Source organism: Poromitra crassiceps (genome assembly GCF_964638095.1).
Source record: "Poromitra crassiceps genome assembly, contig: HAP1_SCAFFOLD_57, whole genome shotgun sequence".
In the NCBI taxonomy this organism is placed as follows: domain Eukaryota; kingdom Metazoa; phylum Chordata; class Actinopteri; order Beryciformes; family Melamphaidae; genus Poromitra; species Poromitra crassiceps.
In genome coordinates, this window is record NW_028152260.1 from 105,245 (window position 1) to 123,485 (window position 18,241).

An 18,241-nucleotide genomic window follows, 5' to 3' on the forward strand; every position below is an offset into this window, starting at 1 on the left:
CCATCCAAAGGTATCGCAACTTTTAATAGAATTTTCAGAAAGTTGGCAAAAGAAAATGCGATATTACGCATGTTTCCACCCACTGCCGTTATGCGTAATATCAGGAATGGTGAAGAGGAGGTTCAATTAATTGATGTGATTAAAACATGGCCAGACACCAGTCAAACCCTCAAACGAGGCAAATTAACCCCCGTTCTGTGAATAAATGTGAGGTAAAGAGAAAACAACCCAGCCTGATATTCAGACTGAAGGGGAGGAAATCATTATGTGGGAAGCTTGGTGACGGAGAGTGCAAGCTGCTGTCTGCCTCTGCTGTTACACGTGCGTGCCGTTGTCACGCTATGAAAAACATCACATTAATTTAACGGTTCTTGATTATACAGAGGTACGTCAAATGTATTACCAGACGCCACTCTTCAATTCGGGATATATATAATCCATGGAGATGTTACTGTAAGTCCTAGTTCCTCATTGCGCGGCTCGCGAGACGCTGGCGGCTCTCGAAGCTTTAGTTGGCGGCTCTAAGAAATTGCAAAAAAAAAATAAGATTTTTTTTTTTTTCCCCCTGCTCTCCCCAAAATGTCAATAAACCTTTATGGCATATTATTACAATACAACAATACTGGTGTTGACAGTAATAGAAGGTGCCAAATCATTCAAAACAATAAGCATTTTGCTTTTAGGAGTATTGTGCCAGCGTGCAGCGCTGTTCCAAAATGTGTCAACGTGTGTCGTTGCCTGGGAAACGCACATCCCATAATACAACTGTTCGCATCGCATCCCATAATAGTATGATGATACTTGGGATGCCATTGCGAACATAGATGTGAACAGGTTAGCTAAAACTTTAGCGTCGCCAGCGACGGCCGCCACCGACGGCCGCCACCGTTGCGGTCGGGGTGCGTTTCGAAATCCCTCCAGGCCTGAAAGATTTTCTAGGGGAAACTGGTATATATATATATGTGTGTGTGTGTGTGTGTGTGTGGAAAACAATAAAACAAATAAATGGTAGGCAGATGTGCTTGGTTGGGGTGGTTTTGGTGTTTTGCGGTAAAAGTGGCTCTCCTATTGACTTTGTCCTGCCAGTGCGGCTCTCATCGAAGAAATAGTGAGGATCACTGCTGTAAGTGAATAAAATGTCAATTCTGGATGTGAGTCGCCTGAAATCCCGCTGTCTTACTCCGTTCAAACTGCATGTTATTGAATGGAGTTTAGTTACAGATTCGCTGTTATCATTGCATTTATCACATTTCTTTTTATCGATACACCTCGCCTTCCTCAAGCGTGAAAACTTTTTTGTGATATTTGGAGGTTTTATCAAATTTTCTGGTGTTTCCACTCAGGATTTTAATGCACAATTTTAAATTTGGCATAAAAACAGGTGGATGGAAACCCAACATGTGTGGACTTGGAAGAGAGAGGCAGATAGATAGACTGTGGACTTGGGAGAGAGAGGGAGAGACTGTGTGGACTTGGGAGAGAGAGAGACTTGTGTACTTGGGCAACACAGAGAGAGAGAGAGAGCGAGAGAGAGAGAGAGAGAGGTATTTTTGATGAGGGGCTCGCAGGCGTTTCCCTCGGCGAGCATGCAGGCCGTTCCATCGAAGACTGGGCCTAAAAAATGTTTTTGTTCGGTTCCGGTTTCCGACCGACCCTGTCAATTTACGTGCGACCCAAATTTATTTTATGAGCTTGTTGATTTGACGGTGGCGCTAAGGGGCGGGGTTTGCAGGGAGCATGACGGACATGTGCTTTGTGTCGCTTCTCTGCCCATGCAGCACTAGCGTGCCAACCAAAATTGTGAGATTGGGGTTAAAATCATTTGAAAACATGCTTCAGGAAGTTAAAACAGTGCCCTTGTATATTCGTATCAGCAGCCGGCAAAGTGGACAGAGCTGACAAATGGATGGATATCGCCAGCGATGTTGTGTCGACCCCCACTCAGCAGCTTGGTTCGCTCGTCAGTGGCGTCATGGCTTTATTTCAATTCAGGTATTTAGCACTGAAGTGCACGACAGAGCTAGAACCTGTGCCCTCGACGGCTCAAAGTACCGCGACTCCGTCCGCCTTCGAGATACTGTTTCGTGCACAGCACGTTTTAATAACATTGAAGCATTCATATTGACTTAAATATTTTGTTCATATAAAACCGTGTGTAGAGCACAGTGGTAGAGTACATGTAGGCTATGTTGTGAAAAAAGTATCCATCGCTGCTGTAATTTTAAGGAAAATAAAAATATATATATATTTCCTATCTATCCCTTGCTGCCACTGGAAAAAAAAAAAAATCCCTACCGACCCATCACCTCAACTGACAACCAACAGGAACCAAACTTTTCCTTTTTTTAGGCCCTAACACTGCGGTGAAAAGAGGGCGCCTCTCCAGGTTGGCTAAAATTGAATGCAAGGACAAACATTTAAATTTGGATTAGAAGAGTTTCAAGAGAACAGCAGTAAGGTAGTGAGTGTAAGGACACATTATAGATTACATTGATAGTAGTAGAGGACCAATTCTCACCTGAAGGATATGCAACACTGCATCACTGGCAATCCTGAGCCGCTTTGGTGGTGGCCTTGGTGAGGGAAAAAGTGACAGGAGTGTTGTCTAGAGCAGAGGTTCTCAAATGTTTTTCAGCCAAGGACCCCTTACAAGATACAAAATATACCGGGGACCCCCTCATTCTGATTTGTGATTTTGGGCTAAGCTTAATTGTTTCCATGGTCACGTGCTTGACTTTTAAATTGATAGGTTTGTTAGAATAGAATGTAATCCAGAAACCATTTTAGATTTAAGTATTAAATATTTTCTTTGAACTATGAAGCTTTTACAAAAAAAAAAAAAAAATCCTGAAAACTTTTCGCGGACATCCTGGCAAAGTGCCACGGACCCCTGGGGGTCCCCGGACCCCCATTTGAGAACCACTGGTCTAGAGGGCAATGGTGACTCCATGATAGGCACTATGGGGGGGGGGGGGGGGGGGGGAGGGGGGGTAGGAATGACACATTAGGTCCACTTTAAATAAATCTCAGCTGTCCACTGGAGGACCACTGCCCTGCATGTGTTTCAGCTCTTCCTGCTCTAACATGATTGAATGAAATGAAAACATCATCTGCCTTCATTACCCCAGGTGCACCCTACTGATGATAACCCCACGCCTATAATGCACTATAATGTTTGTGAACTGGAAATGTTCATGAGCTGTATTTAATTGTATTTTATTTTATTTACAAAGCATTTATACTTTATAAAACAGTTTACTGCATGCTGCTGTTCAATGATTCTGTTGTATAGTGGAAATCTAAATTTGTTTGGCTTCTCACAGAAGACTGTAAAGAAAGAGACAGAAGACTGTAAAGAAAGATAAGGTGTTGAATGACTATGTTGGTCATGTTTAAATAAAAAAGAATTACATGATGTAACTGCTTGCTTTATGGTCAATTCTGAATGTAAATATTAATATTTTTTAATAATGCACCAGGTTAGAGGGTTCCTTCCTTGTACAATTTACAGCATTAGTTCTTTGAGAATTTCTTCCATTATCAAAGCAAAACTGGTATTGTAACTAAAATATCGATATCGAAACGTATCGTATCGGAAATCGTATCGACTTGGGACCTTGTGTATCGGAATTGTATCGTATCGGGAAGTCAGTGGCGATACCCAGCCCTAGCTCTGACCCTCAGCTGCATACAGCTCAACTCAAGCCCCTGTTTGGTCCAAAGTAGAGCTAGATGACCTAACTACATCATGATACATGACCGTATCAATGTGTTTTATTGGGTGGAAGCATTTTTGACTTTCCATGCCACTTCAATAGAACTGGTCCCAATGCAAAATCGTATCGTATCCTTCTCCCCCTCGAGGATCCCTTGGAGGTCCCTGGACCCCACTTTCACTTTCAGAACCACTGAGTTAGAAAACAGCCTGATAAAAGAAGTGACATTGTGTTGACTTGACAGTATGGCCCTGTCCCTCTCTCGTCTCCTCCTCTGTTTCTCGCTCTGGCTGCGGACGGACGAGTTGGCTCATGATGAAGAGGCAGGATCTGGAGGGTTGCTGGAGCAGAGTCTGGCTGCTCCTCTCTTTCTGCACCCAGCACAGGACACGAGCTGCCCTCCACATCACACACACAAGTTACTTTCAAAATGTAATATAGTACATAATACATATTACTAATTACTTTAATTTGAAAGTAATAAGTTACTTTACAATATTACTTTCTATGTAGAGTAACTCGTTACTTATTACACTACCTTTGCATTACTTTTACCAAAACAACAGCAGCAGCAGAATGACATCGCCACCCCGGCACCATCCCGAAAAATAATCAATTTGTAACTTCAGTTAACTTAAGTAACTGGTATACTATTACTGAAATCCTATACGTAATAAGTTATATTACTGAGTTACTGCTAAAAGTAATATATTTCATGTAATATGTTACTTTTGTAATGAGTTGCCCCCCTAACACCACACACACACACACACACACAAAACCAAAACAAACTGAATTAATCGTTTCAGGCATTTTGTGAGGAGGAGAAACATTTTAACTTACTGTGCTTTCAAAACCCAGACATGCCGCTACGACCTCTCAGCAACGCACACTGGACCAGTGCTACTCGAACATCCGATACTGTTATAAGGCTACACCCCGCCCCCCCTTCGGCAGATCGGACCACACCTCCATCCTGCTCGTTCCCAGGTACCATCAAAAACTCAAGCAACACCCCCCGGCCTTCCGAACCGCCCACTGCTGGTCAGACCAATCAGAGGACATCCTGAGGGACTGCTTTGACCAAGTAGCATGGGAAGAGTTCAGGGCTGCATGGGACCTGGACGATTATGCAGAAACGGTAACAGGCTTCATAAAAAGATGCACAGAGGATATAATCCCAACAAAAATAATCAAACTAATGCCAAACCAGAAACCCTGGATCAACAGTGATGTTGTTCAGCACCGCCTGAATGCTCTGAGAATCTGATAACAATGTATCTGAATGCTCTGAGAATCTGATAACAATGTATCTGAATGCTCTGAGAATCTGATAACAATGTATCTGAATGCTCTGAGAATCTGATAACAATGTATCTGAATGCTCTGAGAATCTGATAACAATGTATCTGAATGCTCTGAGCATCTGATAACAATGTATCTGAATGCTCTGAGAATCTGATAACAATGTATCTGAATGCTCTGAGAATCTGATTCAATGTATCTGAATGCTCTGAGAATCTGGTAACAATGTATCTGAATGCTCTGAGAATCTGATTCAATGTATCTGAATGCTCTGAGAATCTGGTAACAATGTATCTGAATGCTCTGAGAATCTGATAACAATGTATCTGAATGCTCTGAGAATCTGATAACAATGTATCTGAATGCTCTGAGAATCTGATAACAATGTATCTGAATGCTCTGAGAATCTGATAACAATGTACCTGAATGCTCTGAGAATCTGATAACAATGTATCTGAATGCTCTGAGAATCTGATAACAATGTATCTGAATGCTCTGAGAATCTGATAACAATGTATCTGAATGCTCTGAGAATCTGATAACAATGTATCTGAATGCTCTGAGAATCTGATAACAATGTACCTGAATGCTCTGAGAATCTGATAACAATGTATCTGAATGCTCTGAGAATCTGATAACAATGTATCTGAATGCTCTGAGAATCTGATAACAATGTATCTGAATGCTCTGAGAATCTGATAACAATGTATCTGAATGCTCTGAGAATCTGATAACAATGTACCTGAATGCTCTGAGAATCTGATAACAATGTATCTGAATGCTCTGAGAATCTGATAACAATGTATCTGAATGCTCTGAGAATCTGATAACAATGTATCTGAATGCTCTGAGAATCTGATAACAATGTATCTGAATGCTCTGAGAATCTGATAACAATGTACCTGAATGCTCTGAGAATCTGATAACAATGTACCTGAATGCTCTGAGAATCTGATAACAATGTATCTGAATGCTCTGAGAATCTGATAACAATGTATCTGAATGCTCTGAGAATCTGATAACAATGTATCTGAATGCTCTGAGAATCTGATAACAATGTATCTGAATGCTCTGAGAATCTGATAACAATGTATCTGAATGCTCTGAGAATCTGATAACAACGTATTATCTGAATGCTCTGAGCATCTGATAACAATGTATCTGAATGCTCTGAGAATCTGATAACAATGTATCTGAATGCTCTGAGAATCTGATAACAATGTATCTGAATGCTCTGAGAATCTGATAACAATGTATCTGAATGCTCTGAGAATCTGATTCAATGTATCTGAATGCTCTGAGAATCTGGTAACAATGTATCTGAATGCTCTGAGAATCTGATTCAATGTATCTGAATGCTCTGAGAATCTGGTAACAATGTATCTGAATGCTCTGAGAATCTGATAACAATGTATCTGAATGCTCTGAGAATCTGATAACAATGTATCTGAATGCTCTGAGAATCTGATAACAATGTATCTGAATGCTCTGAGAATCTGATAACAATGTACCTGAATGCTCTGAGAATCTGATAACAATGTATCTGAATGCTCTGAGAATCTGATAACAATGTATCTGAATGCTCTGAGAATCTGATAACAATGTATCTGAATGCTCTGAGAATCTGATAACAATGTATCTGAATGCTCTGAGAATCTGATAACAATGTATCTGAATGCTCTGAGAATCTGATAACAATGTATCTGAATGCTCTGAGAATCTGATAACAATGTATCTGAATGCTCTGAGAATCTGATAACAATGTATCTGAATGCTCTGAGAATCTGATAACAATGTATCTGAATGCTCTGAGAATCTGATAACAATGTATCTGAATGCTCTGAGAATCTGATAACAATGTATCTGAATGCTCTGAGAATCTGATAACAATGTATCTGAATGCTCTGAGAATCTGATTCAATGTATCTGAATGCTCTGAGAATCTGGTAACAATGTATCTGAATGCTCTGAGAATCTGATTCAATGTATCTGAATGCTCTGAGAATCTGGTAACAATGTATCTGAATGCTCTGAGAATCTGATAACAATGTATCTGAATGCTCTGAGAATCTGATAACAATGTATCTGAATGCTCTGAGAATCTGATTCAATGTATCTGAATGCTCTGAGAATCTGGTAACAATGTATCTGAATGCTCTGAGAATCTGATTCAATCTATCTGAATGCTCTGAGAATCTGGTAACAATGTATCTGAATGCTCTGAGAATCTGCTAACAATGTATCTGAATGCTCTGAGAATCTGATAACAATGTATCTGAATGCTCTGAGAATCTGATAACAAGGCATTGACTGACTGAGATCACAGAGCTGAAATGAATACTAGGGCTTTTTTTGTCCCTGCACCTCTCATCTCCTCCTTGATGGTAGAAAAGGAGAGCGCTCACAGAGTGAATGGTGGAGAGTCACCATATTTGGCCATGGTTAAATAGGCCAGGTTGATTACTTTTTCTTTTATTATCCTCGAGAAGCAATTGATCCTCCACATTTGATCCATCCAGAACACACAGAGCAGAGGGCAGCCGCAGCAGTACAACACCTGCACCAACTCTTTAGCCAGTGCCTTGGTCAGAGGGGCACTGAGAGGACTTTAAAAGAGTCTGAACTAGGGATGTAACCATAACCGGTTTTAATGATCACCGTGATCAAATTCCTTACAATAACCGTACCGTTTCAAATTTTCATGATCGTTAAAACCGTGGTACCATGATTACCGTGGTACCATGGTTACTGTGCTTTGAAAAACTTGGTAAATACTGTCCATCATCAACCAAAGTTGTCAACCGTCTCCCAGATGCAAACGTGCAGCCTTGGAGAAATGATTTCAGTGAGCGTATCAATCCTTTTTGGGTCTGAGTTTTCAATATGAAACCAGGTGAAATGATTTCTGTGAGTGTATTAGTACTTTTTGAACATTTTCAGCACACTTTAACAAACTGTGATAATACTGATATCCGTGATCATTTTGGTCACGATGTGACCAATGATGTGAATTTTTCATACCGTTACATCTCTAGTCTGAACCCTCCTAACTCTGGCTAGTCTACAGGGAGTGAAGCATGGCATATTTGCTGCAGTGTTCACTGTTCACATCAATGCATGATCCATATTCAATGTTTGCTGACAGATGAAGGAGGAGCAAGGCGTGTAGCCGAGCAGATAGATAGCAGCTGAAGAAGCCTGAGGATAGAGTGACAAAAACACCATCTCCTCCCTTCGCCTTCTTCAAGCTGTGCATGCATCTCATACATAGGAAGGAACAAGATTACAGTTTCTTTGAGATGTTGGTACAGACTATCGAAATACATTTGGTGCCGAAGTTGACGACTTCAATGGTAAATTAATTGTACATCATATTTTATCCAATCACCATACCTGTTCTAAAAACAGAAGTGACTGCTGATTGGCTCACAAGGTAACTACTTGAGTTGTCCAAAATCGCAAAATAACTGGGATGTGGAGGCTAAATGACATCACATCCGTTTTGTTAGCGTTCCATTTGCAGAAAACTTGAGCTGGGAAGTTCACTGTTCATTGGTCAGATCCAGTCGCTAGCCAGGCTAGCCATTGTTAGCAATAACAATTGACAACATGGCATTTCGTGGCATTTTGCGCATACAAACACTGCAGCCTCATGTCCACACAGATATAAGTTAGGCAGTGCTGTGTGTACAGCTGATTTAATGAGACAAACAAAACAGAAGTGCTAAACAACATTACTACGATTACTACTACTGTTGTTGTGCGATTTTTGAGGTTGGGGCTGCTGAGGCTCCTACAAGTTTGGAATGGGAAATACCAGCTTGGTGACGTCACCGTCCCAGCTCATGAACTTTGAAGTCGTAAGATTACCAGTTCCCAGTTATAAAGGAATGCACGATTATAATCACAGTAATATTGTTTAGCACTGCTGTTTTGTTTGTGTCTCATTAAATCAGCTGTACACACAGCACTGCATAACTTATATCTGTGTGGACATGAGGCTACAGTGTTTGTATGCGCAAAATGCCATGTTATCAACTGTTATTGCTAACAATGGCTAGCCTGGCTAGGGACTGGATCTGACCAGTGAACTTCCCAGCTCAAGTATTCTGCAAATGGAACGCTAACAAAACGGATGTGACGTCATTTAGCCTCCACATCCCAGTTCTTTTGCGATAAAGGAATTCGCAACATGTGGTCTGTCTTCATGGTGGTCAGGCATTTTACCACTAAATTGGGGTCAACCTCTCACTAATTGCAACAAAACCAATCAGAGTACCAGGCAGCCAGCTGCTTCATGCGGAGCGAGCGGACAATCCGATGCATGGGTGCTGCCCGCCCGCCTGGAATCTCCGAGGGGCGACCCCTGACTACCACGCTCTCAACCGCGCGCCATTCACGCTATTTCTGTAAATACGATATTCCTGGAATGCGCGTTTTAACGAGCTAGTTACATTTCTTTGCATTCTTAGAGATTATAGTTTTTGTTTTTTGTTCATGTTTCATACAATTGACCAAGTTAGTAGTTAGTTTATGGGATAGGAATTCGGCCAGATGACAGGCACTAGGCACCATTTTCTACTTCATTTGGAAGAGAAAATTATCCTGAAATGAAGATTTGATTGACAGCTGCATGTCGTGATATGATTGGTGGAAATGGGGTAGAAATTTGATAGTACTAGCTGACATCAGCAAACTGTAGATTACCGTTATCAATGAAATCTTGAAAAATGAACTTTTGACATGAAAAAGTATGAAAAACTAAATAAATTAGATTTGTGATTTTTTTTGGCATACATTATTAACTCATTGAGTGCCAGCCACTTTTGGAGAACGGAAGCTCCCAGTGCCAGAGTTTCAGAGCGTTTTCAGTGATTTCTCGAGGGCAACAGAATATTGTGTGATATTACTATGTAAACACCGAACACGCACAAAGAACGAGGAGACTCTCTTCTATCATCTGCAAAAAAAAGTTTATTGATCCCATTTTCCGTTCTTTAGTTATGAGCCGGAGAAGATAGGCTGTTTTGAGCAAAAAGACAGGTTTCAAATTATAAGCTGAGATATTCAGCCTTTTGTGAAATGCAGCATTTCAAGCACATTCACTGACGCTAGCTAATATTTTCTGATGTAGTGACGTGGTGTAGTTCTGTGGAGCCTGCGTGCCCCACCCCCCTCTCCCCGCCTCAGCTGCAAACTCCTCCCCACACGCACCCAGTCTATTTTCGGAGCCTCCGTTTTTGCGCCGGGCGGTTCCCAGCGCGACAAGGAAATGCCAAACGGGACTGCAGGGATAGGTTTGGCCCTTCGGCGTCGGGTGCTGCCTTTCTGGTGGGTAATCGTGTGGAGAAACTATATGCAGACAGACAGACAGAGGCAGAGGAGCTCAGTTGTGTGCGCGGATTGACTGATGTTCGCAGCCCGACGTCAGCTGCAGACAGAGCAATCTATATGGCTCTGGCTGCAGCATGCATCGGCTTCTCTTTGATCACTGCTTTTTGCTGCAGTTTTCCGGACCTTTCTGTAATCTGGAGAGCACTCTCGCCACCTAATGAGTCCGTAAAATAGGTTATACACCTTCAATAGCTCCCATATTTGTACAGGAGATGCCTGATGCTTTGATCCACGTCCCACCGTCAAAAAATGCAATTGACGAACATACTCGTCCTTGGCACTCTACGTTACTAAACGAAATGACGAACATACTCGTCCATGGCACTCAATGAGTTAAACAGGTGCACTGCATACCCAGGTATTTGAACTAAAAGAAAAGAAAAGTCATTTTTGGGTTCAGTTTTGGGTTCAGCAAAAGAGCCAAGTAGTGGTGATTAAATTCTCCAAACGGCTTTTCACTTTTACAGACACAAACACCAACCTGTTGTTTTAGCTCAACGGCGTTCCTTCTTTCCAAGTCAGAGGTAGAACAGTCGTCTGCCTTCCGCTTAAGCCCCTTTTTCATCTGAATATAAAGAAAAAGACCATTGTTTCTGATCCAACCAGCAAATTCCACCACACAGTGTCACTATAGCCCCTTTGCCATTTCATGCTCCCCCCCTAACTCTTGTTACCAGCAACTGCAAAAATGGCCTCACTGTGTGGTGAGCACACCTTGGCCTTCAAGAGACAAGGTCAGGCCAACAGCAAAGAGTGAGACACTTCATGACTCTATATACCTTCACTATCTACTGTATATCATTTGTCATGGTGTGGATGTTTCAAATCAAGGTTGTTCTTTATTGAGCGCTATAATGGGTTACATTTACTGAAGTAGCAAACATCCAACCACGTTTCAGAGGAAAATTCAAAATGTTTCCTTCTTTGAAATGGCAGAGGTGTTAAGCTGCGTTCACACTGACCTACACTGTATTGTGTTTTTCGCAGGCATCGAGTTTACATACAAAGTCAATGCAAACGAGCGATTGAGCGTATATTCGCCCGGGAGAAAAATCGCTGGGCGTCCGAGCGACAGAGACAGAGCGATAGGGAGAAAATACGCTCGTCGCCCGAGATGAAATATCCCAACTCGAGCGAAATTACGCTGGCATCAGTCGCTCGCTGTTCAACGCTGATTGGCTGCCGTGTTGAGAGTGAGTCAAGGATCACACTGGCTTGGAACAAAGCGCTGGTTTATTGTGTGGCAACAAACCGCATTGACAGCTGATTGACAGGCTGACAGTTGACATGAAGTGAAGTCTGTACTAAAAACACGATTTCAGACGGCAGCCCGTCTTTATTGTCACACAAACACACTACAACACACGCATGCGGCCACTACACACACTCATGCTGACGGTGGCCGGTGAAATATGTCTTCTGCATTTGACCCATCCAGGCTTGTCCTTTCCTCCAGGGGGCAGGCCAGGAGCAGTGGTCGCTATTTCTTTCCAGCGCCCGGGGACCTTCATTGGACCATCATTGGACCAACTTCAGATGTTGTCGTCACTGGTCGAATGACGATCTTCTGCATGTTTTTAGTGGGGGGGTTATGTACAGAGGAACCCCCTGGGGGGTGCGGGGAGAACATGCAAACTCCACACAGAAAGGCCCTTTCGACGAGATAGCCCACCTGGGCAGTAGGCACTGAAGATATGGGGGGGTCACAACTCCAGCGCCCACAGTGTCCCAGGTGAGAATCAAACCCAGGACCTTCGAGCTGTGAGGCGACAGCGCTTACCACTGCACCACTGTACCCCTGGTATATACCTACCGGTATATAACTCACGTTAGGAGCACGCTGATAGGCTTAGCTTGTAAACAACTATGGTGGCTCGTAGTGGACAAACATCATGACATTGCGTAACGTTATAGCCCCCAGATGTCCGTCAATTCGTGTGCCTGTTGATGAGTGATTTAAACACAGCGACAGAGCGATTCCAAAGGGTTGAATCAAGCGACAGAGCAAAAAATAAATATCTCGGGTGTGAACACAGCTTTAGGAACACCCTTTCTGTATGTGTGCACTCTCAAAACTAAATTTTCATAATTTAAATCACTTCTTGTCATGACTTTACTATGTGTACAAGCCACTCAGGAACCATTAACACATTCACTGCCAGCCGTTTTTTTTTTTACTGTAGGTAGCTTCTGCCAAGTTTTTTTTTTGAGGATTCTGGCTCATCTTTCAACAGCCGAGGATTATTTTCTGCTAAGATTTTGTGAACACAAAATATCTCAAAAGAACTAATATAATGTGTGCTTTCTCTGTCTAAAAGAGTTAGTTTGTAGAGTTAGTAGTTATGTAGGCATTAGCACTTGAATACAGCATGGTTTCAGCATCTGAAAATTTAAGCTGAGATAAATGGCTTTTTGTGAAATTCGATAGAACAGTCACTTTAACCATTCATTTTTGGCATCAGTAAGACGTCAGACATCTAAACAATAGTTTTGAACAGTAATTTCCTCCATAACAGCAGGAAACCCCCCTCTCCTTCAAACTCCTCCCTCCGTGTGTGTTCTCCTCCTGCCTCCCTGGCCTGCAGCGGGCGTGTCACAAGCGAGTTGCTGCTGCTGCTGCTGCCTGTCTGCTGGCGGCCACTCTTTGGGCGAGTCTGGATGGGCTCGCTCATTTCTTGGGGTTTCGGTTGAGAGCTTTGATGAAGCTTTTGCGATTCTGGTCTTATTTATGCTGCGTGTTTCAAAGTGTGTTGCACCCATAATCTATTATGCAAATTTGCAATCCCCCACCGCCAGCTCCCTGCGCAAAAGCGAAAGCGTTTTCGCCAATCCATTTTCATGAGAATGGCTTCCTCACGCGGCTGTTTTTGCTTGGCTTTCTCTCGTCTGGAGAGCACTGTCGCCACTTAGTGGGTCGGTAAAATAGATTATACACATTCAATACCTCCCATATTTTAATAGGAGATGTAAAAGGGGTTGATCGACGTCCCACCGTCAAAACATTTTTTTTTTTTTTTTGGACGAGATATCTCGTCATTGGCAGTCAACCGTTGGTTTCTGCTTGACGAGATATCTCGTCCACGGCAGTGAACGTGTTAACAACACCTACTGTTTGTTAATGTGGTTGGCTGGGATGGACCGGAGCACATGAGGAGGAGGAATGCCCAACACTGCCGGCTGGAACACGACCTCTGACCCAGGGGAGTGGCTTCTCTTCACTGCACCTGCATTAAAGGATATGTTCACCCAAACATTTACATTCTGTCATCCTACTCCATGACATATATATATATATATATATATATATATATATATATATATATATATATATATATATATATACGGTATATATATATATATGTGTGTGTGTGTATAAACATTTCTCTTTTCTCTATATATCTCTGTTTGCTCTCTGTAGAAAAAAGGGGGTCATGTAGCCTATAATTCCATTATCATCCATGCACATTAAAATCTAATATACATGGTTATCTTAGAGAATACCATGGGGTTTTAGGTGGATTTTTTAAATTAATTTATGAAATAGAAAAATACATTGGGCCAACGTGGCCAACTTTTACAAATGCTTAAAAGGGTCTTTAATAAAATGTTGCCCGACAACGCCACCTAGGCTTGCAGCAGAGCCTAGGAACTCTAGTTCTGAAAGATTAAAAGCTGCACAGGTTTGTTTAAAATCAGGAGTAAGCAGAGATAAAAACTACAACCAAGGTAAAAAGGGAATAACAATGTTTATTTATAAAAATAGGTGACCCAGCCCAGCTCCACTGACTGAAGATCCAGGTCCACTTGTCTCAGTCCTCCCGCTTGCTCTCCGGTATCCTTTAAAGATCAAACACAGCGTCAGCCACCACTGCCACTCAAGTTAACTTTAAGGCAAATATCCACTGCAAAACGTCCACTGCGAATTAATAGCCACTCTGCATGCTAATCACTCGTGATAGGAACCCGTAGGTATTAAGCTCGACAAATCTCACAGTAATTGGGTCGAGGCTAGGGGGATGTGCTGCAATAGCAGTCAAAAGTCCCAGTGGTCCTGGTGACAGCAGGTGGAACTACGGAATATTTTAAAAGTGGCTGGGGGTAAAAGGGCCCATTAAGATCAACACTATAAATAAAAATGTCCCAGATAAAACGCTAAAAACAGGTCTAAAATATGGCAATCGCCGTGTTCTTATAAAATGCTGGACAGGAGGAAGGGAGCAAGGGGTACTTAAAGGGGGACTAACCCCCCAGATATGTATCAGAACAGTGATTTGAAAATACCTATGGAAAAAACCAAGAAATGACATATGCTCTTGTCTATACTAAACTCTTTGGCTGTGTTCAAGTCAAGATTTTTTTTCGGAAATGGACGCCATTACAGTTTGCCTACCGCCTCAAAAATATTTTTTTTGAGAGGGGCAATATCTTTATAAATATCAACAACTAGCCAACGCTGGTGGCATGTATGGAAAGAGTGTTGCTCAAAATTGTTGATAGTTATATCAATTTGGCCATTCAGTGGCGAACTAGAAATTTAATTATTTTTGTCCCATTTTGTCCCATGTGTGTGTGCGTGGCTTGTCTAAACTTCTGTTTAAAGAGCCTCGCTGCTCTCAGCACACAGCACAGTGAGGACAAACCTCTCGCTCTGGGGTAACACAATGCGAGATTTCTCCACGTAATTCCCTCGTCTAACTAGAGATAAACCGCGCAATGAAATCCGTTTTTAATTTGCGTTTTGGGGCTTTTCGTGATTCTTGTTGAAAGTTACAGCACCTCTGATTTTCCTCTCAGGGCGCAGGAGGCAGCGCAGAGCTCTTCTCCTCCTCACAGACTGTTCCTATGCAAATCCCCCCGATGAGCACACACACACAGACAGAGCCAGTCGCTCTGCTCTGCTGACTTGATTTCCTGAGAAGTTGGCGTTGCTTGTACACAGTGATGATATTATATTAGCCGATATGTTTAGAGAAGCTTTGTCACGTTGTCACGTCGTAGTATAGCGTTATATTTTACATGTCCGCTAAACTGCGACGAGATTTGTTTGCTGAAATGTCAGACTGTTGAAAGCCCCCACCTCTCACTGCTGCTGTGTGCTGCTGCTGCTGCGCGCCCCCGCGGGTGCATGAGAGAGCAGACTCTCCCGTTTGACTGGCCGAGAGAAAGTGCTTCCAAGTCGGACTGATAGCCGCGGAAATGTCAGACTGTGCTCTCTCTGCTCTCAGAGCACAGAGAGCCCAGCTGCTGCTGCGCGCGCTCCCGGAGCTTGGGGCTCGTCCATGAGGTTTACAGTACGACTCTCTCCCGCCTGCCTGGGCTGGAGACAGTGCTTTCAACTCGGACTGATAATATAAACATCATCATTCGAGCTTATCCAGGTAAGATATTAATAAAGTAATGACACATTCAGCGGGAAACTAACTATAATTAAGACATGTGCCAACTTTGACGACGTTTGGTTCAGTATTTTAAGAGCAAACTTCAATAGGAATAGGCTTGGAGTTGTGAGGAGCCGAAAGGGTACAGGGGGAGTAGTGGAGTAACTATCTTGAAATCCCATAGTCTTTGGGAACACTGTGACGTCAGTGTGTTCCTAATCTCCCATTCATTTGAGAAAAGAAAAAAAAGCAGTGTTACACCCTTAGAGGGCGCTTATGCCAGATATGCTGCTGAAAAATGATACAAATGGTCAAATGGCAACAGTTTGGTGTCAAATGAAAAAAAGTGTTTTGGGGGTTAGTTACACTTTAACTCGAGAGAGGGGCATGTCGCAACACCACCCCTCTGCTGCGGTCCAATGGCTTCCCCCTTGCTTTCACAGATGACTCTTGCTTCTCCGACGTAGCTCGCCCAATCACAGGCCTCGTCCCAGTGCCACACAGCTTGTTCTGTTGGAGGACAGGAAACCCACAGCTAATCTTCTGTACACAAGCACAATGCTCTCCCCACCCTGCCTGGCCCCACAGCCGGCCTCAATTGGCCCATTTCCACCACAGGTAGTAGCGCGATCCCGCTCCGCTCGACTCGATAAATTGTCTCATTCCACCGGTTAAAACCGTCCCAGCCCGGGTTGTATTGGGGTTGAGTCGTGCTACTTTTCGTACCTGCCTCGTCGGGGTTCTATTCTGTCAACCCGGTACCATACAGTGACATGAAAACATTGTTGACGACTGATTGGTCAGGCAGAATCGTGTTTACTCTATCTACTGACTGTCAATGCAATGCTGCATACCAGTTTAGTGGGCTTACCTTCTCTTCTGTTATGTATATTTCCATCAGTCTTTTGTGTTGCTGCCTTCGCCTCTGGTGAAATAAAATCTTGGCGGTGGTTTCAATTGTTTTGAGTGTGAAAAAAGTCCGCTGCTCAGGAAGCTCCTGTGCAGCGCTCCGCTGGGCCGCAGGCGGGTCTTGCTGAAGCCGCGGTCTTGCCCGGTGAGAGGCCGCCGGGGTACAGGCTTCACACTCTGTCTGTAGCGCCTCTCCCGTCCCCGCGCAGCGCAGCGCATGCATCTCCTGGCCGATTGTCACATTTGCCCATGTACACTGTAGGTCATTTAGAGGCACCAGTATTTCATAAACAGTTTAAAAGTTCTGTGGATGGATTTAATTGTAACGTGATGTTATAGCCTACTTCGGCTATAAGCGAAGGACAGATATGCGGTCGCTATGACGACCAGCTGTGGGCGGGGGCAGATGATCTGCGGTCGAAGCAGAACATCCATCGGGCCGAAACGAGTAGAGCCGACTGGTGACGAGCTGTGCAGGGCAGTAAAATGTGGTGGAAATGAGCCAAATGTGTCCGCCGCAATTCGGTAGGCTCTTTCACACCGGCCTTGAAAGCCGAAAAATGCACGGAAAATAGGATTTGCGCCTCCGATGTGAAAGTCGTGAACGCGCGTTGGTGGATAATTGTTTTACGCCTTTTGTCCCGCGACGGGAGGTAGTAACAGTGCCGGGTTACCTGGCAACCCGCCTCCATTTGAAAGCGTGTCGCAGCAAGCCGGAAAAGGTGCGAATGGTCAGCTCATTCATAAAAAAATTACAGGGGAAATCACCTCATGTAGCAAGAAAGTGCACGAGTGAAAGTAAAAAAAAGTAGCCTATACAATCATGACTGCAGGGACGCCAGGAGGAATGCTCCGTGCGGTTAGGCTTTATGCTCAAACGATGTTGACATTAGTACGGTAGGTAAAATTAACGGATATAATAATAAGCTTCAGAGGGCTATTCACCTTATTCACCACACCCACTTTTTCTCTCTTCCACGTTCAACGCAAACATATTTGTTCTTCCGGTTCAGCGCTAGTTGCCTTATGTGGCTAATATTAGCCGCTAGTTAGTTATGTTATATGGCAGTAAAGTGCCACTGAATGACCAAATTGATATAACTTTTTTTTTTCCCCCCCCCCGATTTTTTTATCCCATTTTATCCCCCATTAGTGCTCACTTGAGCTGCTTTCACACATGTCTGGAATTCAGGAGTTATCTAGAGGCTATCCGGATGGCTGTCATGTGTGAATGTGTGCATGTGGCTCATGCGCGCTCCCGCGGATCCTCGTCCTATCCGGAGGGAAGTGTAGCCCCAGCCGTAGGAGTGGATCCCCCCCCCCCCCCCCCTCCAGAGCTCCGTGAAGTAGTCAGCTCGTGAGTGCATGAGGACAGAGACGATCGTGACAGATTATTATTATATAAATAGTCGATGTGAATGAGCGAGCAAAAAACACATGCCATTTGGTTTCCAAATGAAGCTCAAAACTGCTCCGTGTGCGACAGCCAACATGTTGCTGGATTGCTGGATTGAAAGGCTCATGGCTCTGATCTGATTT

At 43.3% G+C, this 18,241-nt stretch overlaps 1 long non-coding RNA gene across 1 annotated transcript; it reads right to left on the reverse strand.

Moving 5' to 3' along the window:
• Window positions 1-2,518: 2,518 nt before the first annotated feature.
• On the reverse strand, window positions 2,519-13,611 carry LOC310800738. The gene is made up of 3 exons (XR_014553894.1): window positions 13,525-13,611; window positions 10,897-10,980; window positions 2,519-2,573 (listed from the first exon to the last, which is right to left on the reverse strand). It is a non-coding gene; the product is annotated as an uncharacterized lncRNA (long non-coding RNA).
• Window positions 13,612-18,241: the final 4,630 nt, after the last annotated feature.